Below are 27,615 nucleotides of genomic sequence, written 5' to 3'. Positions count from 1 at the left end.
AACATTACATATGTTTGGATCCAGGGACAAAATTATAAAAAAGGTCATGTGGCACACTTACTTTCATTGCTCAAACCATTGAGTATAAGAGTTGGGATGTCATGTTGAGGTTATACAGGACATTGATGAGTCAAGATTAGAGTGGTGCTGGAAAAGCACAGCAGGTCAGGCAGCATCCGAGGAGCAGGAAAATCAACATTTCGGGCAAAAGCCCTTCATCAGGAGTGCTCCTGCCCGAAATGTTGATTTCCTCCTGATGAAGGGCTTTTGCCCGAAATGTTGATTTTCCTGCTCCTCGGATGCTGCCTGACCTGCTGTGCTTTTCCAGCACCACTCTGATCTAGACTCTAATCTCCAGCATCTACAGTCCTCACTTTTGCCTAGGACGTTAATGAGGTTGCTTTTGGAGTACTGTGTACAGTTGCTGGTCACCCTGTTATAGGAAGGATATCATTAGATTGGAGAGTGTTCAGAAAAGATTTACCAGGATGTTGCCAGGAGGGTGTGAATTATAAGGAGGGGCTGGATTGGCTGGAACATTTTTTCACTGGAACAGAGGAGGTTGAGGGGCAGGCCTTACAGAGATTTATAAAATCATGAGGGGCATAGATAAGGTGAATTGGAAAGATATTTACCTGAGTGTGGGTGACTTCAAAACCAGAGGGTTATTTTTAAAGTGAGAGGAGAAAGATTTAGAACAAAGAACAAAGAACAAAGAAAATTTACAGCCCAGGAACAGGCCCTTCGGCCCTCCAAGCCTGAGCCAATCCAAATGTAATGTCTAAACCTGTCGGTCAATTCCTAAGCATCTGTATCCCTCTGCTCCCCACCTACTCATGCATCTGTCTAGACGCATCTTAAATGAATCTACCGAGCCTGCCTCTACCACCTCTGCTGGCAACGCGTTCCAAATGCCCACCAACCACTGTGGGAAGTACTTGCCGTGTGTATCCGCCTTAAACTTTCCACCTCTCACCTTGAAAGCGTGACCTCTCGTTATTGAATCCTTCACCCTGGGAAAAGGCTTGTCTCTATCCACCTTGTCGAGACCCTTCATTATTTTGTAAGCCTCAATCAGGTCCCCTCTCAATCTTTTTTCTAATGAAAATAAACCTAACCTACTCAACCTTTCTTCATAGCTAGCACCTTCCATACCAGTCAACATCCTCGTAAACTTTCTCTGCACCCTCTCCAAAGCGTCCACATCCTTTTGGTAATGTGGCGACCAAAACTGTACACAGTATTCTAAATGTGGCCAAAACAATGTCTTGTACAATTTTAACATGACTTGCCAGCTCTTATACTCAATACCCTGTCCGATGAAGGCAAGCATACTATATGCCTTCTTGACCACTCTATCCACCTGTGCAGCAACCTTCAGGGTACAATGGATCTGCACTCCCAGATGTCTCTGCCCATCAACTTTCCCCAAGGCTCTTCCATTCATTGCATAATTCGCTCTAGAATTAGTCTTGCCTAAATGGATCAACTTACATTTGTCTGGATTGAAAACCATCTGCCACTTTTCTGCCCAACTCTGGAGGCTATCTATATCCTCCTGTATTCTCTGGACAGTACCTTATGCTTTCTGCTACTCCACCAATCTTCGTGTCATCTGCAAACTTGCTGATCATACCAACAGTACCCTCTTCCAGATCATTTAGGTATATTACAAACAACAGCGGCCCCAACACTGACCCCTGTGGGACACCACTGGTCACCTTTCTCCATTTCGAGAAACTCCCTTCAACTACTACTCTCTGTCTCCTGTTGCTCAACCAGTTCTGTATCCACCTAGCTAGAACACCCTGCACACCATATGAATACACTTTCTCCATTAATCTACCATGGGGAACCTTATCAAATGCCTTACTAAAGTCCATGTATATGACATCAACAGCCCTCCCTTCATTGATCAACTTGGTTACTTCCTCGATGAACTCTAATAAGTTGGTAAGGCACGATCTCCCCCGCACAAAACCATGTTGCTTATCACTGATTCTTTTCTAAATATAAATAGATCCTATCCCTCAGTACCTTCTCCAGCAACTTTCTCACCACTGATGTCAGACTCACTGTAGTTACCCAGAATGTCCCTACTACCCTTCTTGTACAGGGGGACAACATGAGCAACCCTCCAGTCCTCCGGCACTTCACCTGTATTTAAGGATGCCACAGAGATATCTGTCAGGGCCTCAGCTATTTCCTCTCTTGCCTCCCTCAGTAACCTGGGATAGATCCCATCCGGTCCTGGGGATTTGTCCATCTTAATAACCTCTAGCCTACCCAACACATCTTCCCTACTTATGTCAACTTCTATCTCTAATCTCAACATTCATCATATCCCTCTCCTCAGTGAACACTGATGCAAAGTAATCATTCAGAATCTCACCCATTCTCACTGGTTCGACACACAGCCTTCCTTTGTTCTCCTTTAGTGGACCAATCCTTTCTCTAGTTACCTGCTTGCTTCTTATATAAGAATAAAATGCTTTGGGATTCTCCTTAATTCTGCTAGCTAAAGCTATTTCATGACCCCTTGATTCCTCATTTAAGACTTGTCTGCTCTTACAATATTCTTCCAGGGCCTGTTCTGTTCGTAGCTGCCTCGACCTTACGTATGCTTGCCTTTTCCTCTTGGCTAGCCATACAATTTCTCCTGTCATCCACAGTTCACAAATCTCGCCCTTCCGTTCCTTTGTCTTCAACGGGACATGACTATCCTGCACTATCTTTAACCTATCTTTGAAAGCCTCCCACATCTCAAATGTGGACTTCCCTTCAAATAGCTGTGTCCAATCCACATTTCTGAGCTCCTCCCTAATTTTGATATAATTGGCCTTGGCCCAGTTTACCACTCTTCCCTTAGGACCACTCTCTTCTTTATCTACGATTATTCTAAAACTTACAGAATTGTGGTCACTGTTCCCAAAGAAATCCCCACCGCAACTTCTACCACCTGTCCTGGCTCGTTTCCCAGTACCAGGTCCAATATGGCTCCTTCCCTCGTCGGACTATTGATATACTGCTCTAGAAAACTCTCCTGGACGCTTCTTACAAATTCTACCCCATCCAGACCTCTGACGTTAAGTGTATCCCAGTCAATGTTGGGAAAATTAAAACCTCCCATCATCCTATTGCCTCTACATCTTTCCATAATCTCTTTACCTATTTGTTCTTCTACATCAGGCTCACTGTTGGGAGGCCTGTAATACAGCCCCAATAGTATGACTGCACCCTTCTTATTTCTCAGCTCCACCCATAATGCCTCACTACCCAAGACCGCCATAGTGTCCTCCTTTAGCACAGCCGTGATATCTTCCTTGACCAGTAATGCAACTCTACTCCCCCCTTTTACTTCCCCCCCCTGTCCTGTCTGAAGCATCTATAGCCTGGAACATTTAATTGCCAATCATCATGCCCTTCCTTCAACCAAGTCTCTGTGATTGCAATAACATCATACTCCCAGGCACCAATCCAAGCTCTAAGTTCATCTGCCTTACACACTATACTCCTTGCATTAAAGTAGATGCATTTTGTGCCACCAGTTTCTTTGCGCTCATCTGCTCTCTGCCTACTCTTCCCTTTATTTATGCTACCTTCATAATTATTACAGTCTCCAGTCTCCACCTCACTGCCAACTTGTTTTCTCTTCTGGTTCCCAGCCCCTTGCCACATTTAAAAGGGACCTGAGGGGCAACATTTTCAAGCAGATGGTGGAGTATATGTGGAATGAACTGCCAGAGGAAGTGATCGATGCAGGTACACTTACACCATTTTAAAGACATTTGGACAACAGGTACATGAATAGCAAAACCTGCGAGGGATATGGGCCAAATATAGGCAACGGAACTAGTTTAGTTTGGGAAACATGGTCAGCATGGATGAGTTGGACCGAAGGGTCTGTTTCCTTGTTATATAACTCTGTGGCTCCATAACAGGGATATTAGTGCATAAAGTTTATATAAAATGAGATTACATTATCTTTTACTTTAATTATATATGTTATTTGATAGATGTTTCTATTTCATGGCTGCAAAATGTCTAATATTGTAATCGTGGGCCCTGAACAATTTAGAATTGAATGCAAACGATGCTTCTGTAAACACAAAACATATTGCAGAAGAGGACAACTCCATGTATATTGTTTGCCACAGCAATTAGAAATCAAAACAAGGCACAAAACAATAGAAAATCATTGATACCAAAACTTACACATATCTATGAATTAATAACCTGCACAAAGTGAGTGTAGCTTGTAATTGAACCTTGGAATTTAGATGGCATTTAGTTCTGTTATTTATTTCATATGGTTTATGACGACATTTAATATTTTATGATCAAATTAGTGGGTAAATTTATTCCCAGAACTTCATAATTTATTTTCTGCAATATTACAATGCAGAGATAGTCATTTTAGAGTCATAGAGCTGTACAACATGTAAGCGGACCCTTCAATCCAACTCATCCATGCCAGCCAGATGTCTTAAATTAATCTAGCCCCATTTGCCAGCATTTGGCCCATATCCTTCTAAACCCTTCCTATTCATTACCCATCCAGATGTCTTTTTAATGTTGTTATTGTATCAGCCTCCACCATGTCCTCTGGCAGCTCATTCCATACACACACCACCCTCTGCATGAAAACATTGCCCTTTAGGTCCCTTTTAAATTTTTCCCCTCTCCCCTTAAGTCTGTGTGGTCTAGTTTTGGACACCCGTACCCTGGGAAAAAGACCTTGTCTATTTACCCTATCCGTGCCCCAGAAGATTTTATAGATAAGAAATCACAAAAAGGGAATTAGGGATGAAAGGCACATAATTCACTACACCATGCAGACTGTTTCACAACGCTTGATCATCTTCCTTCCAGGTATTTTTATAAAAATGTGTTTTGAAGTTGTTTCCATTTACCAGACTGAAGATACTCCACAGTATAGTTTAAACTAAAGTCCTATCTAAAATGTTGAAAATATTTAGTAGTCTCTGTGGATAGAAAATTAAAGCAAACACTTCAGACTGGCGGTCTTTTGTCAGAACGCAGTGGTTTTTAAGTGAGTATGGAGGCTGAGAAAGGGGTGAGAGGAGGGGAGGAAAGAACAAGAGGAAATGTTTAGGTCAGAAATAATCCAGCAATTTGACCCACAAAGATAAGAGGAAAACATGTAGAATAAGAGGGGGAAGCCAACTGGAGTCATTCAGAGAATGACAATGGGTGGAAAATCTCTGGTACGGATTGAATTGTGTACTCGGTGAACAATCCTGTAAAACTACAGGTAAGAGAGTCTTTCACAGTCTTTCTCGGTGAAGATGTGGATTGGGGGTGGACAAGGTCAGAAGTCACATGACACCAGGTTCGAGTCCAACAGATTTGCAGATGACACTAAAATAGGCAGTATCGTGGACAGTAAGGAAGGTTCTCAGAAATTGCAGCAGGACCTTGATCAGCTGGGGAAATGGCAAAGAAATAACAAATGGGGTTTAATATAGATACTGTGAGGTCTTGCATTTTGGCAAGTCAAGGTAGCGGTTTCATGGTGAATGATAGGTGTGTAAGGAGTGTAGGGGAACAGAGGGATCTTAGAGTTCAGGTACACAGTTCTCTGAAACTAGAGTCACAGGTAAACAGGGCAGTGAAGAAGGCTTTTGGCACACTGACCTTCATCATTTGGAGATGTCGGTGTTGGACTGGGGTGTACAAAGTTAAAAATGACACAAGACCAGGTTATAGTCCAACAGGTTTATTTGGAAGCACTAGCTTTCAGAGTGCTGCTCCTTCACAACCACCTGATGAAGGAGCAGCGCTCCGAAAGCTAGTGCTTCCAATTAAACCTGTTGGCCTTCATCAGTCAGGACACTGAGTATGGAAATTGGAAAGTTATGTTGCAATTATGCAGGACATTGGTGAGGCTGCACTTGGAATATTGTGTTCAGCTTTCCTATATAGAACATAGAACAGTACAGGAGAAAGTGAGGTCTGCAGATGCTGGAGATCAGAGATGGAAATGTGTTGCTGGAAAAGCGCAGCAGGTCAGGCAGCATCCAGGGAACAGGAGAATCGACGTTTCGGGCATAAGCCCTTCTTCAGGAATGAGGAAAGTTTGTCCAGCAGGCTAAGATAAAAGGTAGGGAGGAGGGAATTGGGGGAGGGGCGTCGGAAATGTGATAGGTGTACAGCACAGTACAGGCCCTTCGGCCTTCGATGTTGTGCCGGCCTTTTATGCTACTCGAAGATCAGATGAACCTATAACATTTCATTGTACTATCTTCCATGTGCCCATCTAAGAGTCGCTTAAATGACCCTAATGTGTCTGACCCTACCACCTTCCTCAACCACTGGCAGTGCATTCCACACACCCACCACTCTCTATGTAAAGGACCTACCTCTGACATCTCCCCTAAACCTCCCTCCAATCTCCTTAAAATTATGTCCCCTCATGATAGACATTTCTACCATGGAAAAAAAGTCGCTGGCTATCCACTCTATCTATGCCTCTCAACATCTTATACATCTCTATCAAGTCACCTCTCATTCTTCTTCGCTCCAATGAGAAAAGCCCTGGCTCCCTCAACTTTTCTTTATAAGACATGTCTTGGCCACCTTGCTATTAGAAAGGATGTTATTAAACTGGAAAGAGTGCAGAAGAAATTTACAAGGATGTTGCCAGGACTTAACGGTCTGAGTTGTAGGAAGAGGTTGGACAAGCTAGGACTTTTTCTTTAGAGCAGAGGAGACTGAGGGGAGACCTTACAGAGATATATAAGATCATGAGAGTCAGGGACAGGGTGAATGCAGTCAATCTTTTTCCCAGGGTTGGGGAATCGAGGACTAGAGGGCATCAGCTTAAAGCTAGAGGGGAAAAAAAAGGGAACCTAAGGGGCAACTTTTTTACACAGAGGGTGGTATGCATGTGGAGCGAGCTGCCAGTGGAAGTGGTTGAGGTGGGTACATTAACAACATTAAAAAGACATTTGGATAAATACACGGATAGGAAAAGATTAGAAGGATATGGACCAAATGGGGTTAGCGTTGATAGACATTTTGGTCAGCATGGACCAATTTGGGTCAAAGGGCCTGTCTCGATGTTGTAGGACACTATGACTCTATGAGTCTAGGTTTCTTTTGAATCATATGCTTTTGGAGCACTGCCTCTCCATCAGGTGACATGAAAGTGAAAGCTCTACCAGCTCCTCAGTTTATGGGAGATTAATGTCTGTCATTCAGTCTCTACCCACATGTAATGTGTATCTCTTAACTAGGTATAGATGATGACATTGCTATAATTCATTTATATTATTCATTTCCTCCTTGCCACACATTGATACGCTCCTCCAATGAATATTCATGGTACTAAATATGTTACAAGTAGGAATCCACCAAGTGTGAGGCCAATCACCCACCGCTACTCGGTTAACTTAATTTTCATTCTGAATCTGGTGTCATAACTTCAGCATTGTGGTTCCTGCCTGATGAACTCTTCCTGCCCGTCATATTCCCTGTTCCTCGAGTCTTCATTAGATTCCACCTTGGATTCTGCCTGCAGCAAACAGTAGAGAGAAAGAAGCCCGTGTGTGAGCAATGGCAGAGTTTTATTGACAGCGCCATAAACTATATCTCCTGCAGAAGTTATGTGTTGTAGCGTTGCACTGATTCCAACATCCACCAAATATTCATTGGCATTACCCAACACACTGACCATGCCTGATGTTTCTGCATCATCATTTATAAGCCATATCATCACGTAGCTCCTGGGTTCTGCTTTACTTCTGTGTTTGTGAGAATAGTGCTCTAAAATGGTCATGACTTAAGGCAATTCAAATGATATCATGGTATGATAAGATTTAACCCTGGGCTGCTGAGCACATAAGAAGCTAGTCAGTGTAGGATAGTCCACTCTGTGCAGAGACAGAGAAGGGAAAAACAATGTTTAATTTCCTGGGACTTCAATATTTCTTGCATTTAGTTTCGTCTCATACTACATCCATTCATTTTGTAATGGACTATTGTCACCTTACAATTTTCAATTCGCAATGTATGTTTTCTGTCATGAAAATAAGATGTTACTGCACCATCATTTCAAACAAATGGCATGAGATTATGAATAAGGATGTTACAACTCAGGAGCAGGAGTTGACAATTCAGCCATTTAATATAATCTCAACTTGGCCTCGACTCTGCTTTCCTGTCTGCTCACCATAACCCTTTAATCCATTACCAATACAAATCTATCTCCTCCTTAAATTTATTGAGTTTCCTGTCCTGCTCTACACACTAGGGTAACAAACTTCACAGATTCATGATCTTTTCAGAAAGTAATTTCTCCTTGTCTCTGTTTTAACTCAGCTATCCCTTATCCTAAAACGATGACCTCTCGTTCTAGATTGCCCCACATTACCCAACAATATTCACTCATGTCCTTCAGGGAAGGAAACTGTTATCTTTACTTGGTCTGGCCTACATGTGACTCCAGATCCACAACAATGTGGTTGACTCTTAACTGCCCTCTGGGCATTTTGGGACAGGCAATAAATGCTGGTCTAGTCAGCGATGTCCTCATCCCATGGATAATAAAAAAATGATGAGGAAACATCTTTTCTACAGCTACTCTGATCCACTAAGATCCCTTTGGCATCTTATATGCCTCAATCAGATATCCACTCATACTTCTAAACTACCAAGTATAGGCCAAAACTGCTTAATCTCTCCTTCTAAACCTAGCCTCTGGAATTAATCTAGTTAACTTTCTAGTGAATAATAACATTGTGAATACGGGCACAGAAGCTGATAGATTGAAATAAGGAACAAGTGATGGCAATACAAACTTCGTGTTAGCTCATATCCATGTCATAGAACAAAAGTCAAAAAAAAATGATGGTTTGAGAATAGCTAATGTTAAAACTATCACAAATGTATTCAGCATTAGCTCATCAAGTATCTGAAACCAAGTGAGCAATATGTTAGTGCTGGTTAACACGTTATTTGTAAAATGTAACAGCTTTCAATGTTACAATGAGAAACAGCAGTGACATGCAGCAAATGCAGTGGTTCCACAGTAGGGCAAAAGGTAATCCCAGTGATTCTGTCTTTATCGTCTTCATTACCATTGCCCCAAATCCCACTTTAATGAGGTGCATTAAGCTTTGAATTTAAAACTAATCAACATCTCAATTAAAAGTGGACAACTGACTGCAAGTAGGAAGTGGTGTGGTGGCTCAATGGTTAGCACTGCTGCCTCACAGCACCAGGGATCCGGTTTGATTCCAGCCTCAGGTGACTGTCTGTGTGAAGTTTGCACGTTCCAGAGGTTTCTCCGTGGGAAGTGTGCAAAGATGTAGGATGTGGTTGGTGCCATTAAGGGACCACAACAACAGGATCCAGATTCAACCAGTATTACAAAGGTCATGAGAAGAAACCATTTCAGAACTATGTTTACAGAAAATGAATAATAGACCACAGAAGGCTACAAGTGCCCAGGCTTTGGTGGAGCAGGATGAATTCGTTTCGGGGAGTATAATAGACCCAATGCAGACTTTGGTCTTCTTAAATTTTGTGAATCATGTGACAAATTCTGGATGCCAATATCGTGACTAATAGCAAGGAAACTAATTTTAAATCAGGTACAGAGAAAGATGTATCTATGCTTTTTGATACATTTCTGTTCTTTTGGATTCTGTTCATGAGGTCTCTTGTCTCCTTTGAGGAGAATCATCCCTTTGCAGGAGAAGGTAACAAAGAGGTCAAACTGTCTACATATTCCACTGATGACATGGAGCTACAGCACTAGCAGTGCCAATCACAGACGAAGAATTTCCTGCCCACGTTGAAGGCTGGAGTGGTGCAGGCAAGCAGAAAGAGACCATCAGCTGCACTCCACACACAAGCAGGACCTTGCTAAAGTTACAACACAGCTAAAGGACCTGCTGGTATTGTAGGCTGAGCACTAGGGGAAATAGAAGATACCCCTATGCTTATAGGGCAAACAGCTCAAGAAGGGCTTCAAATTGAAATGAACATTAAAAAAAGCTTCAAACTTTCTCTGGAGCCATAAAAGTGACCATAACATCTGGGCAGATGAAGAAGAAGTAGTAAGAAAGGGACCTTTGATCATGCCCGGAAGAGGCCTTAGGCCTCCAACATACATTCACGGACTCTGAAGCTTCAGACAGAGTGGATGTTGCTCACTTGCATTTTCAAAGGTCAACTGTGTGCACCGCAACTTTACAATCATGCATAAGAACCATCAACCGAAACCTGACACATTCAGAGAAGATGCACCTAATCCAGGAAACAGCCCATTAAGTGGTAGTTCAATAACTGCAAGCAGCTAATAAAAGCTTTGCAGTGAACAGCATGCCCTGAAGTATAAATTGGATTGGACCAATATCTAACATACAGAAATTATTAATCTGCATAAATTGCAGCTGGAGTGAGTAAGTGAATTACATCAGCTAACCATGGATCCTTTCTAAGAGCTTTTCAGTTTACACATAGAGACCTAACCTGTAGATGTTCCACAGATGAGGAGTATCTTGGAGAAGTTTCAACACTAACGTCAAAAGGCGTTTGAACAGATCAAAATTATACAAGAGTTGGAGCAATCTAACTACCTGAAAGTCACACTGATGTAGAAGCCCAGCCATTAGCATCCACATAGCAATGAGGTGAAGACAGGACAGATTACAACAATTTTCACACCTTCTGTGCAGAGGCAGACACAATTAACTCAACAAGAATATACCCTAATAGAGGACAATGTCTCTCTTCTACTGAAACATTCAGGGCTCAAGAATGACTGGAAATTATTGTTTGAGGAAAACACCCTGCTATAATGGAAGACCTTGTGTACCTTGTGTTTGATAAAATAAACTAAAGGGGGAAAACATCAATCTGCCACATTGTTATTAAGGAAAAACTGGCCCTTGTTAATGATGGAGATCGCCTATAGAATGATGATAGTTCTGTTAAGTGTAAAATGATAAAGAAAATGCAGAACTTAAGCTCTCAACATTTTGCCAGTCCAAACATTTAACTGAGATTAAGAATAGTAGGCAGATAACATGTTTTTATTTATTCATTAGTTATAGGCATCGCTGGCTGGGATGGCATTTAATACCCATCTCTTGTTGCCCTTGAGAAGGAGACTGTGAGCTACCTTCCTGAGCCTCAGAAGTCCATGTGCTGTAGGTTGACCCACAATACCATTAGGGATGGAGTTCCAGGATTTAGATTGAACAACACTGAAGGAATGATGACATATTTCGGGTGGCTCAGTGGTTAGTCATGCTGCCTCGCAGTGCCAGGGACTGGGGTTCAATTCCATTTTGTGGCGACTGTCTGTATGGAGTTTGCACATTTTCCCGTGTCTGCGTGGGTTTCCTCCGGATGCTGCGGTTTCCTCCCACAGTCCAAAGATGTGCAGGTCAGGTGAATTGGCCATGTTAAATAGCCCGTAGTGTTCAGGGATGTGTAGATTAGGTGCATTAGTAAATGGTAAATGTAGAGTAGTAGGGTAGGGGAATGGGTCTGGGTGGGTTACTCTTCAGAGAGTCGGTGTGGACGTGTTGGGCCGAAGGGCCTGTTTCCACACTATAGGGATTCTATGATATTTTCAAGTTAGGATGGTGAATGGCTGAGAAGGGAAATTGAAGGTAGTAGAATCTGTAACAGGTTCCTGTGGATCACTGTCTTCTTCAGCTGGATAAAATTTGATGGTGGCAGGACGTGCAGAGTACAGACTGGGGTTACCATTGACCAGAATCTGCACTGAACGTTATGGTTACAGGAGCAGGTCAGAGGTTAGATTAGATTAGATTACAGTGTGGAAACAGGCCCTTCGGCCCAACAAGTCCACACCGACCTGCCCAAGCGCAACATATGTCCACCACCCTTTATAAAAGCAAATTACTGCGGATGCTGGAATCTGAAACCAAAAGAGAAAATGCTGGAAAATCTTAGCAGGTCTGGGAGCATCTGTAGGGAGACAAAAGAGCTTTGACAAAGGGTCAGTTAGAGTAACTCGCTGTGGGATTTGTGGGCGGCACGGTGGCACAGTGGTTAGCACTGCTGCCTCACAGCGCCAGAGACCCGGGTTCAATTCCCGCCTCAGGCAATCGACTGTGTGGAGTTTGCACATTCTCCCCGTGTCTGCGTGGGTTTCCTCCGGGTGCTCCGGTTTCCTCCCACAGTCCAAAGATATGCAGGTCAGGTGAATTGGCCATACTAAATTGCCCATAGTGTTAGGTAAGGGGTAAATGTAGAGGTATGGGTAGGTTGCGCTTGGGCAGGTCGGTGTGGACTTGTTGGGCCGAAGGGCCTGTTTCCACACTGTAATCTAATCTAATCTAACCTCTGACCTGCTCCTGTAACCATAACGTTCAGTGCAGATTCTGGTCAATGGTAATCCCAGTCTGTACTCTGCACGTCCTGCCACCATCAAATTTTATCCAGCTGAAGAAGACAGTGATCCACAGGAACCTGTTACAGATCCTAATCCAAAAGTCTATTTCCTATTGATGACAATGCATTTCTACTTTCTGATGAATCTCCAGAGATAGTCATGTCAGCAGAGGAGCAATCTCACACCAAACTAACTGCACAACTGAAGTGAAGTTTCCATTCCAGCAGTAGGAGGGAGGTTTCCATTCTCTCAACTCCATACCGCTCTTCATTCTTCTTTTCATTCAGCACATTCATACCTGCCTCACAGAGAATCACAGATGGACATGAACGAGAATATTTCTTACCCATGGGCAGTGACAATATAACTGCCTGAAAGTTGCCTCTTCAATCAGTTGGTCCTTGATTGGTCTTCACTGCTATACAGCCCAGTAACCAGCACTGCTGAAAATCCACACCTACTCTTACCCTCCAAGACAATGACAATGGAGCAATACATCTAAATGTCACTGAAGAGAGCTGAGAATATCGTTTGAGATTGACACCTGAGGCAAAAGAGGTGTGAGTTGGGGCAGTGACGGAAGTGGAAGTAAAGAGTTTAATATTACTAGATAAATGAAGCATTTTGAAAAGAGTAAAAGGTTAACTTTACTTGCCTTTCAGAACAGAGAAAGTATATTCCTGTCAGGGTGAAAGGGAAGGCTGGTAGGTATAGGGAATGCTGGATGACTAAAGAAATTGAGGGTTTGGTTAAGAAAAAGAAGGAAGCATATGTCAGGTACAGACAGATAGATCGAATGAATCCTTAGAAGAGTATAAAGAAAGTAGGAGTATACTTAAGAGGGAAATCAGGAGGGCAAAACAGGGACATGAGATAGCTTTGGCAAATAGAATTAAGGAGAATCCAAAGGGGTTTTACAAATATATTAAGGACAAAAGGGTAACTAGGGAGAGAATAGGGCCCCTCAAAGATCAGCAAGGCGGCCTTTGTGTGGAGCCACAGAAAATGGGGGAGATACTAAATGAATATTTTGCATCAGTATTTACTGTGGAAAAGGATATGGAAGATATAGACTGTAGGGAAATAGATGGTGATACCTTGCAAAATGTCCAGATTACAGAGGAGGAAGTGCTGGATGTCTTGAAATGGTTAAAGGTGGATAAATCCCCAGGACCTGATCAGGTGTATCCGAGAACTCTGTGGGAAGCTAGAGAAGTGATTGCTGGGCCTTTTGCTGAGATATTTGTATCATCGATAGTCACAGGTGAAGTGCCGGAAGACTGGAGGTTGGCAAACATGGTGCCACTGTTTAAGAAGGGTGGTAAGGACAAGCCAGGGAACTATAGACCGGTGAGCCTGACCTCAGTGGTCGGCAAGTTGTTGGAGGGAATCTTGAGGGACAGGATGTACATGTATTTGGAAAGGCAAGGACTGATTCAGGATAGTCAACATGGCTTTGTGTGTGGGAAATCATGTCTCACAAACTTGATTGAAGTTTTTGAAGAAGTAACAAAGAAGATTGATGAGGGCAGAGCAGTGGATGTGATCTATCTGGACTTCAGTAAGGCGTTCGACAAGGTTCCCCATGGGAGACTGATTAGCAAGGTTAGATCTCATGGAATACAGGGAGAACTAGCCATTTGGATACAGAACTGGCTCAAAGGTAGAAGACAGAGAGTGGTGATGGAGGGTGGTTTTTCACACTGGAGGCCTGTGACCAGTAGAGTGCCACAAGGATTGGTGCTGGGCCCTCTACTTTTTGTCATTTACATAAATGATTTGGATGCGAGCATAAGAGGTACAGTTAGTAAGTTTGCAGATGACACCAAAATTGGAGGTGTAGTGGACAGTGAAGAGGGTTACCTCAGATTACAACAGGATCTGGGCCAGATGGGCCAATGGGCTGAGAAGTGGCAGATGGAGTTTAATTCAGATAAATGCAAGGTGCTGCATTTTGGGAAAGCAAATCTTAGCATGACTTATACACTTAATGGTAAGGTCCTAGGGAGTGTTGCCGAACAAAGGGACCTTGGAGTGCAAGTTCATAGCTCCTTGAAAGTGGAGTCGTAGGTAGATAGGATAGTGAAGAGGGCGTTTGGTATGCTTTCCTTTATTGGTCAGAGTATTGAGTACGGAAGTTGGGAGGTCATGTTGCAGCTGTACAGGACATTGGTTAAGCCACTGTTGGAATATTGTGTGCAATTCTGGTCTCCTTCCTATCGGAAAGATGTTGTGAAACTTGAAAGGGTTCAGAAAAGATTTACAAGGATGTTGCCAGGGTTGGAGGATTTGAGCTATAGGGAATGGCTGAACAGGCTGGGGCTGTTTTCCCTGGAGCATCGGAGGCTGAGGCTTACAAATTATGAGGGGCATGGATAGGGTAAATAGGTAAAGTCTTTTCCCTGGGGTCGGGGCATCCAGAACTAGAGGGCATAGGTTTAGGGTGAGAGGGGAAAGATATAAAAGTGACCTAAGGGGCAACATTTTCATGCAGAGGGTGGTACGTGTACGGAATGAGCTGCCAGAGGATGAGCTGCCAGAGGATTGCAACACTTAAGTGGCATTTGGATGGGTATATGAATAGGAAGGGTTTGGAGGGATATGGGCCGGGTGCTGGCAGGTGAGACTAGATTGGGTTGGGATATCTGGTCCGCATGGACGGGTTGGACCGAAGGGTCTGTTTCCATGCTGTACATCTCTAGGACTCTATCTATAGTAGCTACTAGGTAAATGCTTAAGCATCTTTATCACAGTTTTGTAGATCAAATGGATCTGGAGATAGGAACTTTAAATGTAGAAGTAGAAGTAGGCCATTCAGCCCATCGGGTCTGTTTTGCCATTCAATGAGAACGTGGCTGATCTGACCATTACAACTCCACTTCCCTGCCTCATCTTCATAACCCTTTATTCCCTTACTGACTAGATATCTGTCTACCTCAGCCTTGAATTTACATAGCATTTTGGATCACCAATTAAAACAAGATCGCAGCATCCTCTCGGATGAATGTAACAGATTCCATGTCACTATTTGAAGGAGAGTTGGGAATTGTCCCTAATGGCCTGACTAGTATTTGTCCCTCAGCCAAGATGATTAGGATAGATTCCAGTCGTTGTCCCATTGTTATTTATGTGAAATTGCTCTTTCCCTTTTCCTGCCGTGTTTTCCTACAGTTTCAAAAAGTAACTACATAGAAACCTTCAGCAGGAGTAGGCTATACCGGTCATCAAACCTGCACTCTGTTCATCAAACCTGCATTATCAAAATGAATCTGTACCTCAATACCATGCACCCACGCTCTCCCCATACACTTGCCACTTTTAGCTTCTGGAAATCAATTTCTTTCTCAGATTACTTCAGTGACATTGCTACCACAACCTTGTGTGGTAGAAAACGTGACGAGTTCATAGATCTCCTTATGTTAGTCCAAAATTCTTGATGATAAATATTCATGTCAAGGATCCTCATTCTGGATTAGCGGTGCTGGAAGAGCACAGCAGTTCAGGCAGCATCCGAGGAGCAGTAAAATCGACGTTTCGGGCAAAGGATCCTCATTGGTTGTCAAATGCTTTGCAAGGTACTGAATCCATGATGTTGAAATGTAAGTCTTTCTTTAATATCGCTAACAGAATCGTTCAGCAGATCGGATCGTCAAGCTGCACTTTGTTATGTGATCACAGTTAAATCACCACATTCCAACACAACTAAAACATTTGAAGCATTTTTCCCGGATTCCCATCCAAAATCCCCTGAGATTTGTTCTAAAGTCTCAATTAAAGAATCTAAGTTTATGAGAGTTTGACAGCATTTGTCTCATGCAGCTAGTGAACAGAAATCAGCCTCAGGAATAAACTGACAACCTCTAGCACTGCATATGTTTGCATTCTTTTGAGAATATTCAAAGTCGATCGATCAAAGAATTAACAGATTATGACGTATTCTGATCGATACTGTACATTCAGTCAATTTCAATGAGAGTCATATGATGCAGTGAATTGCTTCACAACCTGTTAGGCATGTTACTGACATGGGTGTTTCTCTGATGAACAAGTATTTGAATTCAATTGTATGAAGGAAAGAAATTGTATATGATGCTAGAGATGTGATCATTCAAATATGAAGAGACTTTCAGCAACATTGCAGCTTTGATTGTTCCACCACTTGGTATAAGGCGATTAGTATCTGGAAGGCTTAATGGGAGCCATGTAATAAGCTCTGCCCATCTATGTATAAAGGACTGTTGTTCAGGGGAAAATTGTGGTGTAGTGGTAATGTCACTGGACTGCTAATGCAGTTGATTCAATATTGTATGTGGTGGTGGAAATGCTGTGGAGGGAGAGAGGGAGGGACATGGATTCCAGACAAGATAGCACCGACACCATGTGGCTCCTTGTGAGCTCCCTACAGTAGATCTAACTCTAACATTTCTTATAATCATTCTACACTTATAAACTTTAATTCTGACTTGCATGCCTCTGTCTAGTTTGTTTTCTATTATACCCTATGATCCTTGTTTACTATGACCTGCCTGTACAGCTCATAAACAACACTTTTCACTGTACTTAGGTACACGTGACAATCAATCAATCAATCAATCAAACCACACCATTGTATGTTATGCAACTTGAATTCAATAAAATCTGGATTTTCAGACCTCTTTGGGTGCAGTGGTAGTGTCACTACTTTTGAGCCAGGACTAGGTTCAAGTCCCATCTGCTCCAGCAGTGTGTAATGATGTCTCTGAACAGGTTGATTAGAAAATATTTGAAGCTCTGTTCCTGGGAGGGCTATGAAGTGTTGGACCAATGATCACAGTGTTTGGTGTATGTTATTCCAATGCTATGTCAGTGTAACCAACAATAGTGTGTATGTAGTCTTAATTTGAGCCTGATATTTCACAAGAAACTATCATGTATTATAGGTGTGATGTAACTAGATGACTAGTGTTTTCTGATAAACCTTTACCAATTATCAAGATTGATTCTACCTTCTGCTGAAGACATATGTGTGGACATTGTTCCCCCAATTGATATCAGTAGCTTAGATTAATACCAGTAAGAATGATTGATGACAGATAGTCTACCCGAGTGGGTTGGCCACATCAAATCAAAGGTGTTGGCAATGCTAGTGTCCTGCAGTACAAACTTCACTTGCCGAAGCACTAGAAATCACTCCCTCAACATTTCTCTCGTTCTACCTCTTTCAAACACTCCTTAAGACCTAATTCATTAATCATGCTTTTGCCCTGATACCCTCATATTATCTTATGTCACATTTGGCTTATTGATAGATACTCTTGTCTCCAAAAGCTGTACGTTTGAACTCCATGGATTTGTTAAATTGCAGAAGGACCCTGTTTGACCCATCAGATCATAACTAGTTCTCTGATTGTGCTATCTGACTTAGAGCCATCCTCCTGTCTTTGCCCATAACCATTGTTTCTATTGAAATAAACATTCAAAGACCTCTTGACATGCCTCAACTTCCAGGCAGCTCATTCCAGACCATTGCTACTTGCTGTGTGAAAAAGATTTGCCTTGGCTTCTTTTGCAGATAAGATGTGAATTCAAGTCTCTGTTGTGCCCTTTAGGTAGATGTAAGAGATCCCACATCTCTATTTATATCTGAGTCATCCCTGGGTAATTTTTATTCATTCATAGGATGGGTGCATTTAGAGAGAGGTTAAGAGTCAACCACACTGCTATTGATCTGGAGTCACATAGAGGCCAGACCAGGGAAGGATGGCAGTTACCTGCACATTAGGGAACCAGGTGGGATTTTGCCCAACATGGATTCATGGCCATGATTCTTAATTTCACATCTTTGATAGTTTCAAATTTCACTATCCACCATGGCAGGATCCGAACACTGGTCCCCAGAACATTAACTGGTCTTTGAATTAACAGACCAACATTATTAGCATGAGGCCATTGCCTCCCCATAATATTTATTTGTTGATCAACATCACAGAAACAGATTATCTGATCATTGTTTTCTTTTATTTGTGTGACCTTATTGGGTGTAGCTTAGTTACTGTGTTACTGTGTTTCTTGCAGTACACTCTCGACCACACGTCAAAAGTACTTTATTGTAGAGTGCTTCAGAACTTTCAGTGATCACAAAAGGTACGGTATAATCGCAACTCTTTCTGTTCATGTGACTGTCAAATGTTTTCATTACAATCCTCCTGTCAAGCAGCTAGAGATACTTTATTTATTTATTCAAATTTATTCACAAAATGTGAATGGATGTCAGCATTTCTGGCCCATTCCCAATTGTTTTTGAGAAGGTGGTGAGGTGCTGTCTCTTTGACTCACTGCTGTATTTGGACTGTTGGGATACCCACAGCACTGTAGGAAAGAACTCCAGGATTTTGACCCTGTGACGGTGAAGGAATGGAGATGTAGCACCAGGTCAAAGTGAAGTGTGGCTTGGAAGGGAAGTTGGAGGTGGTAGGGTATCCATGTATCTGTTGTCATTGCACTTCTATGCAGTAGAGGTTTTACAGAGTCATACAGTCAAACAGCAAGGAAACAGATCCTTCTGTCAAACCAATCCACACCAATCATAATCCCAAAATAAACTAGTCGCACTTGCCTGCACTTGGACCATATCCCTCCAGACATTTCCTCTTCATGAACTTATCCAACCATCTTTTAAATGTTTTAACTGTACCTGATTCCATCACTTCCTCTGGAAGTTCCTACCACACATGAACCACACTCTGTGTAAAAAAAATTGCCCTCATGTCTTTTTAAAACCTTTCCCCTCTGGCCTTAAAAATATGCCCCCTTTGTCTTGAAATCCTTCACCCTAGGAAAAGACACCTGCCATTCACTTTATCTATACCCCTCATGATTTTATAAACTTCTATAAGGTCAACCCTCAACCTCCAACGCTCCAGTGAAAAAAGTCCCAGCCTATTCAGCCTCGCGTGTTGTTGAATGACAATGTTAGGCCTGGATTATATTTCCTCTAGTAATGAGAGGCATAGCTACAGTCACAGTTCCCTGGGTGATGAGGTCCAACTTGGGGAGTTGTTGCATTGAGTTCCAATTCAACTTATAATTCATTCATACACAGAGGACAGTTTGGCAAAGGCAAATTAGAAAGCTACAAATCATTTGTGCATCAAGTCAATGCTTCTGTTGATAGATGCTTGCATTTTTAGCAGCGGTTAGTTCAATTTGTTATGAAATCGTGACATAGAATGAAGGGCCTAGGACAGCAATTTCTGTTCCCATTCATCCTCTTACAATGTTCTTGGACTTCAGAATTTTATAGAGAACCGTAGTGCTCAGTCACAGGATTTGGTTCAAGCACAAATTCATTTGTTTAAACAAAAGCCTCCTGACATGTTGATACTAAAAAATCCTTTACATGAGTTTAAATGACACAACATCTCAACTGTTTTACTTGGCCACACTGGTCCAGTGTGTACAATCACAGCAAATGGAATTTTGCCAAAAAAGTGTGAGATTTGTACACTTGAGGAGGGTAAACAAGACCAGGATTGCACGATGGATGGCAAGACCCTGGAAAGTTCTGAAAATCAGAGGGGCCTTGGTGTGCATATTCACTGACCCTTGAATCATAGAATCCCAACAGTGTGGAAGCAGGCCATTCAGCCCATTGAGTCCACACTAATCCTCTGAAGAACATTCCACCCATACCTTTCCCCTGCTAACCCACCTAGCTTGCACATCCCTGGATGTGATGGGCAACATGGCATTGCCAATCCACCCAAACCTGCACATCTTTGGGCTATGGGGAAAACCCACACCGACACAAGGAAAGTGTTCAAACTCCACACAGACAGTCATCCAAGCTTGGAATTGAACCCAGGTGCTATGAGACAAAAATGCTAACCACTGAGCCATCGTGCCACCCAATGGTTAATATTGAAGGTAGCTCGGGAGATAGTTAAGGTGGTTAAGATTGCGTATGGGATTGTTGCCTTTATTAGCTGAGGTATAGAATACAAGAGCAAGGGGTTGGTGCTGGAACTGTATAAAATGCTGGTGAGGCCTTAACTAGAGTATTGCATGCAGCTCTGGGGTTCATGGTGTAGAAAAGATATGATTGCACTAGACAGGGAGGAGAAGAGGTTCTGAAGAAACTCAAAACATTAAGTTTGTTTTCTCTCCACAAATACTGTCAGATCTGCTGAGTTTTTCCAGCAATATCAACTTTAATTTTGCCAGGATGCTGCCTGAGCTATGAGGCTGGTGTCGTTATTCTTGGAGCAGTGAAGGATGAGAGCAGACCTGATCGAGGTGTATAAGATTATGAGGGGTATAGACAGAGTGGATAGTGTCACAAAGCTAGTCCCTTTTTTCCTAAATGCTGTTCCTTGGCTCAAGGAGACTCTGTCCTTGATTTTTTTCAGCGGCATAATAAAGCAGGCCAGACTCCGATCAGTCTGGTTTGGTCCAGAGATGAAAATGATTTTGAAAGGCCTTTTGTTTATATGTAAACAGATGAGACTTCAGGCCAAAGTGGTCATGTTTTAGAAGTGACATGTATAAAGAAAGGGGAGTGGTCAGCTTTCTAGATGAGCTGGGCAGTTTTTAGTTCAGTCTTGAGCTGGTGAGAAGTTCAACAGGAAGTTGTGTGAAAACTCTCTCTCTCTCTTTCTGCCCTTCAACCTCAACCTGTAAGCATTTGTTCCATGGGACTGTTGTGTATATTCAGAACAGCATAATTAAGTCTAGTTGGATAGGCTGAGTTCTGTAGGGGTTCTTTATTTGGTTCTTTGTGTTTCATTGTGTAATTTTGTGAATAAATTTTTGTCTGTTTTAAAATCTAGTGGTCAACCTAGCTATCTTACTCTGGGTAATTTTCACTGTTCACTTAACCAAAACAAATTGCAAAATTATGGTCTGGGGCTGCCTGCTTAAGAATGTTTTGATTGGTCTGGCCTAGTCCATAACAATAGGAAGCCACATTTTCCACTGGTGGAGGGTTTAATAGCCAGTTACTATAGTTTTAAGGTAAGAGATAGAAGACAGAGAGGGAGTTGAAAGGAAACCTTTTAACTCAGAGGCTGGTTGAAGTCTGGGAACTCACAACCTGAAATGGTGGTTGAGTTAGAAACATTTGAAAAGTTTAAGCGCTATTTAGATATTCACTTGCATTGCCAAAGCCTCCCAAGCTAATGGCCGAAAGCTGGAGAATGGGATTGGTATAGTCAGATCTTTGTTGACTGGCACAAACACAAAGGTCCAAATATCTTCCTCCTGTGTTGTAAGTGTCTATGAGTTTGTAACCTTTTTCAATGCCAGTTATAGGTTCACCCACATGAGGAATTAATTCACTTCATAGCAGCTGAATGTGTCATATTGAGATACAAGATTAGCCATGATCATGATAAAATGTCAGGCAGTCTCAATGCGTTGTTACTTACGGTGTTAAGAGGGATCTGGATGTTGAAAACAGTTCCAGCTCCTGTTTTCCAACTCCGTGGCAAAATTTCAGATGTGGTGCAAGGCTGGAAGCAGTAACTTTTTCTCACTGAACAAACATTAGCCTAGTGGCTGAGGCTGTAGCTGGTGTAATCTTTCCTCATTCCAGTTGCCCTCTGCAAACCACAGTGGGTTAAGTAATTGCATTACAATCACTGCAGCTTGTGCTCATGGCTCTATCACTGACCTAGATCTGACAGAATCGTAACCATTCTGATTTATGCGATGACGGAGATGACTTTTTTTTTTAATCTCCTCATCATAACCAAAGTTCAATCATTTGTGGTCTGCGGAAATCAATGTTGGAACTAGTCATACTAGAACTCATCAGCTCAGGACATTTAGTACAGAGGAGCAAGGTACCTGTGTGGAAAGTGAATCTACTTCAATGAGTGCTCCAAGGATCACTCATTGCTATTAATCTGTATCAAAATGTGAATCAAAGTTAAGCATCCAGAAGGGAAATGCTGGAAATCAGCTAATATTTTACATCTGAGTAGGTAGCCAATTCAATGTCACCATTTCTTAACAAATCCAACTAATTGCCTCTGTAAAAGCAAATATATTTTGACAGAAGCAAGTGGTCCTTAGCTTTTTACTTTTCCATTTTGAGACTGCATTCAGTGTTAGAAAGGATTACAAATTGAAGTAGGACTCAGGATAACAGTTCCCCGATCCCTGCCTCGTTACCAAAGGAACTAATACCCCAGTGTTGCCGTTCTTCATGAGAGTACCACTTACCCTTGTCACCATAAGACCAGAAAATGTAGTGGCAGTATTTGACCATTCAACCAATCAAGTTCATTCTGTCATTTAATGACATCATGGCACATGTGAAAATCCTTAACTCCACTTTCCTGCTTTGCCCTATTACACTTGATTCTGTTACTAATTAAAAATCTTTCTTTGCCTGCCCCTCTTCCGCGGTTACGTTAGGGCCCGGGTGTCCTTGGAGAAGGAGCACGCGGTGTCCACCAACACCCTGGAGAAAAAAAATAAACAGAAGCATTAAGCACTACCGCAGTTAGGTGGTAGTGTGGGGAAAAAAAAAAAAAAAAAAATCTTTCTTTGCCTGCCCCTCTTCCGCGGTTACGTTAGGGCCCGGGTGTCCTTGGAGAAGGAGCACGCGGTGTCCACCAACACCCTGGAGAAAAAAAATAAACAGAAGCATTAAGCACTACCGCAGTTAGGTGGTAGTGTGGGGAAAAAAAAAATAATAAAAAAAAATCTTTCTTTGCCTGCCCCTCTTCCGCGGTTACGTTAGGGCCCGGGTGTCCTTGGAGAAGGAGCACGCGGTGTCCACCAACACCCTGGAGTTGTTCAGGGAGAGGTGGGCGCCGCAGGGAGTGGAGTGCATCATTTCTCCCTCCAATTCTATTTTGATTTAGTCCCTACCCTCCCCTTCACTGTTTTGATCACACAGCACTGTCCCTTGCTGTGAAGGGCAGTGTTTGTCACTGGCCACCCGGGTGTTTTCCTATCTTCCTGGTGGTGGAAATTGAATAAAGAGTGGTGCACTTTGTGTCTTTCACTGTGTCTCACACCTGCACACACACACCATGGGTGCTGGGGATAAAATAAGCACTACTGCACTTAGGTGGTAGTGTGGGGGTTAAATAAAAAACAAAAAAAAAAAAAATTAAAAATCTTTCTTTGCCTGCCCCTCTTCCGCGGTTACGTTAGGGCCCGGGTGTCCTTGGAGAAGGAGCACGCGGTGTCCACCAACACCCTGGAGTTGTTCAGGGAGAGGTGGGCGCCGCAGGGAGTGGAGTGCATCATTTCTCCCTCCAATTCTATTTTGATTTAGTCCCTACCCTCCCCTTCACTGTTTTGATCACACAGCACTGCCCTTTGATGTGAAGGGCAGTGTTTGTCACTGGCCACCCGGGTGTTTTCCTATCTTCCTGGTGGTGGAAATTGAATAAAGATTGGTGCACTTTGTGTCTTTCACTGTGTCTCACACCTGCACACACACACCATGGGTGCTGGGGATAAAATAAGCACTACCGCACTTAGGTGGTAGTGTGGGGGTTAAATTTTAAAAAAAAAATGAGAGAAAAAAAACAAACAAACAGGAAATTTCGTCCTGACTGCTGTCACCCCGGGCGGGTACCGGGGCGGGCTGTCCTAGAGGTGGTCGAAAGGTGTGTCAGGGCGGACTGAGAACTGGAAGGGGCATGGGGTGGACCGAGAACCGGAAGGTGGATAGGGGCGGGCTGCTTTAGAGTGGTCGGAAGGTGGGAGGGGCGGGGGCTTGCTGGGTCTGTATTGTCTGTACTTTTGTATGTAACGGTATTGTCTAATGTACAAATGTCATTGTCAAAAAAAAAATAAATAAAAATCTTTCTTTCTCAACCTTGAATATACTTAAAGACCCAGCCTCTACAGCCGTTTGTAGTAAAAACTTCAAAAGATTCACAACCTTGAGAAATAAATTCCTCCTTATCTCTGTCTTAAATGGACAACTCCCTATGCTGAGATTGTGCCTCTCACCCTAGACTCTCCCACAAGGGGAAACAACTTCTCCACTTCTACCCTGTCAAGCTTCCTAAGAATCTTGTATTTTTCAATAAGGTCTCCTCCCATTTTTCAATAAATGCAAGCCCAACCCATTCAACCTTACAAACAGTCATCTTTTCCATTTGTGTGCTAAAGTGTCTCTTTTCTCTAAATCCATCAAAAATGGTTTCCAGTAGTTGTCAGTCCCATGTCATTGACTACATGAGTTTCTGGAATGTTCCACTGCATCTGCCATGCTGCTTCTTGCTCTATGTCACTGAATATTGATAGTGAAGATTACAGATTGCTGCAGGAATGTGATGTGAAAGGAGCTCACCTCATCCAATGCAGTCACTGTTTTAGTGAAGGTACTGTATAATCAGTTTACACATGGCAATGTCTTAGGACCAGCAACACAGATCTTTTATCTTCAGTCGTGGCTGAGGGATAAATATTGTCCAGGACACCAGTCACAACTCCTCCATCCTGCTCTTCAGAAGAATGGTCGTGGATTTTTTTAATGCCACCTGAGAGAGCCTCAGTTGAGGCCTCAGTTTAAAATCTCAGCTGACAGACAGCCCCCCCTCCATAAAGAACAGCCCCCCCCCATAAAGACAGCCCCTCCTCTATAAAGACAGCCTATCCTCTGTAAAGACAGCCCCACCTCCGTAAAGACAGCCCCTCCTCTATAAAGACAGACCCTCCTCCGTAAAGACAGCCCCTCCTCCGTAAAGACAGACCCTCCTCTGTAAAGACAGACCCTCCTCCGTAAAGACAGCTGCCCCTCTGTAAAGACAGCCCCTCCTCCATAAAGACAGCCCCACCTCTGTAAAGACAGCCCCTCCTCTGTAAAGACAGCCCTCCTCTGTAAAGACAGCCCCTCCTCCATAAAGACAGCCGACCCTCTGTAAAGACAGACCCTCCTCCATAAAGACAGCCCCTCCTCTGTAAAGACAGCCCCTCCTCTGTAAAGACAGCCCCTCCTCTGTGAAGACAGCCACCCCTCTGTAAAGACAGCCCCTTCTCCTTAAAGACAGACCCTCCTCCGTAAAGACAGCCCCTCCTCCGTAAAGACAGCCCCTCCTCCATAAAGACAGACCCTCCTCCGTAAAGACAACCCCTCCTCTGTAAAGACAGCCCTTCCTCCATAAAGACAGACCCTCCTCCGTAAAGACAACCCCTCCTCTGTAAAGACAGACCCTCCTCCATAAAGACAGCCCCTCCTCCGTAAAGACAGCCCCTCCTCCATAAAGACAGCCCCTTCTCCATAAAGACAGCCACCCCTCTGTAAAGACAGCCCCTTCTCCTTAAAGACAGACCCTCCTCCGTAAAGACAGCCCCTCCTCCGTAAAGACAGCCCCTCCTCCATAAAGACAGACCCTCCTCCGTAAAGACAACCCCTCCTCTGTAAAGACAGCCCTTCCTCCATAAAGACAGACCCTCCTCCGTAAAGACAACCCCTCCTCTGTAAAGACAGACCCTCCTCCATAAAGACAGCCCCTCCTCCATAAAGACAGCCCCTCTCTGTAAAGACAGCCCCTCCTCCGTAAAGACAGCCCCTCCTCTGTAAAGACAGCCCCTCCTCCATAAAGACAGCCCCTCCTCTGTAAAGACAGGCCCTCCTCCATAAAGACAGCCCCTCCTCCGTAAAGACAGCCCCTCCTCCATAAAGACAGCCCCTTCTCCATAAAGACAGCCGCCCCTCTGTAAAGACAGCTGTCCCTCTGTAAAAACAGCCCCTTCTCCTTAAATTAGCCCCTCCTCTTTAAAGACATATTTTTGTCCCTAGAAGTTCCTGTGCTCGCTTATATTTAAGACAGCTTGAAATAAGCAATAACTATGTATTTGTTCAGTTAAACTGCTTGCATGAATGTAATCATCAAGTTAGGGTCAGAACAATGAAATACTCTGCCCAGTGAAGCAGTTGAGACTGCCTCATTGAATGTTATTATGGAAAAGATAGATAGATTTTTGAACAGTAAAGGAATTAAGGGTTATGGTGAGCGGGCGGGTAAGTGGAGCTGAGTCCATGAAAAGATCAGCCATGATCTTCTTGAATGGCAGAGCGGTCTCAAGTGGCCAGATGGCCTACTCCTGCTCCTAGTTCTTCTGTTCTTATGTAAAAGGTAGTAAAACTTAACTCTTCAAATTTGTTTTTCCAATGAGTTGATCGTCTTGCCCTTCCAGTCAGGGTCAGCTGACTGAAGGTGGTCTATTTGTTCTTGTTTGCAGCGACATTGAAATTTCAAGAGCTTTGGAAAGCTGGGCACAATGTTACCATGGCTCCCTGAAACTTGAAGTTGTGCATTCATTTGATGTTCACTCGCTGATACTCAAAATTTCTTGACTAAAATCCAATTTCTCTTCCAGATTATCAGTGAGATGTTGCTTCCCTATGGCTTTCAACTGTTTATATTTGAGACTTCAAAATCAGCTGCAGGTGAAACTTAGGCTCAACAGGAGAACACTCTGAGATTTAGGAAGTGTCCGATTAGCAATGATATTTGCTACCTGTTATAGAGTTGTACAGCATGGAAGCAGTCCCTTCAGTCCAACTCATCCACACCGACCAGACCCCATTCTGAACTGACCTAGTTCCATTTGCCAGAATTTGGCCCATATGCCTCTGAACTCCTCCTATTCATGTACCCATAGATGCCTTTTCAGTACGGTAATTGTACCCGCCTCCATCAATTCCTCTGGCAGCTCATTTGAGTTGGTTAGTATCTGAGTGTTCGTATTGCTTGGTTCTGTTTCTGGAATCCTGAGACCAACCAAAACCTTCTTAAAGCAACTGGTAATGGACAATGAATACTGGTTTAGTTATTGACAGTCTTATCCTGTGAATAAATACATATTTGCACTAATATTCAATTGTAAATTCTTCTGCTGTAAACATTTCCAACTTCTCCAGATCCATCTTTTACTTACACACATTTTCTTTTGTTTCGCCTTGCAAAATTATAACTTTTGTAATTTAGCTTCTCCTGCCTTTCACTCCAGTTCTTCAGTGGAGAGAGGAACAGAGTTAACATTTTGAGTCGGCGATGACTCTTTTTCAGAGCTTTTTTCCACAGATGCTGCCAGACCTGCTGAGATTCTCCAGCATTGTCTGTGTTGTGTTAGATTTTCAGCAGATGCAGTATTTTGCATTTCTTCAAGCTGAAATGTTAACTGCCTGATCTGTCAGCAATTCTAGCATTTTCCGTTGACATTAGTGACATCAAGTCTGTTGCCTCCAAGACTCTGACCATAAT

The 27,615-nt window shown here is 43.0% G+C and overlaps 1 protein-coding gene across 5 annotated transcripts in view; it reads left to right on the top strand.

Moving 5' to 3' along the window:
- Positions 1–27,615, top strand: part of LOC122557422 (neuronal PAS domain-containing protein 2) — a 281,788-nt gene that overhangs the window by 4,580 nt on the left and 249,593 nt on the right. The window contains exons 1-2 of one of the 5 annotated variants that reach the window (XM_087991865.1): positions 3,777–3,799; positions 18,452–18,520. The exons of 3 other annotated variants lie outside the window; for them this stretch is intronic. The gene's annotated coding sequence lies outside the window, so the exon portion shown is untranslated. One more of the 5 variants, XM_087991866.1, reaches the window with a different exon arrangement.

This window comes from Chiloscyllium plagiosum, unplaced genomic scaffold, assembly GCF_037043375.1.
Source record: "Chiloscyllium plagiosum isolate Xiang-an unplaced genomic scaffold, Cpla_swu_hap1 HiC_scaffold_11, whole genome shotgun sequence".
NCBI classification, from domain to species: Eukaryota; Metazoa; Chordata; class Chondrichthyes; order Orectolobiformes; family Hemiscylliidae; genus Chiloscyllium; species Chiloscyllium plagiosum.
This window is presented reverse-complemented; position numbering and strand designations above follow the sequence as displayed.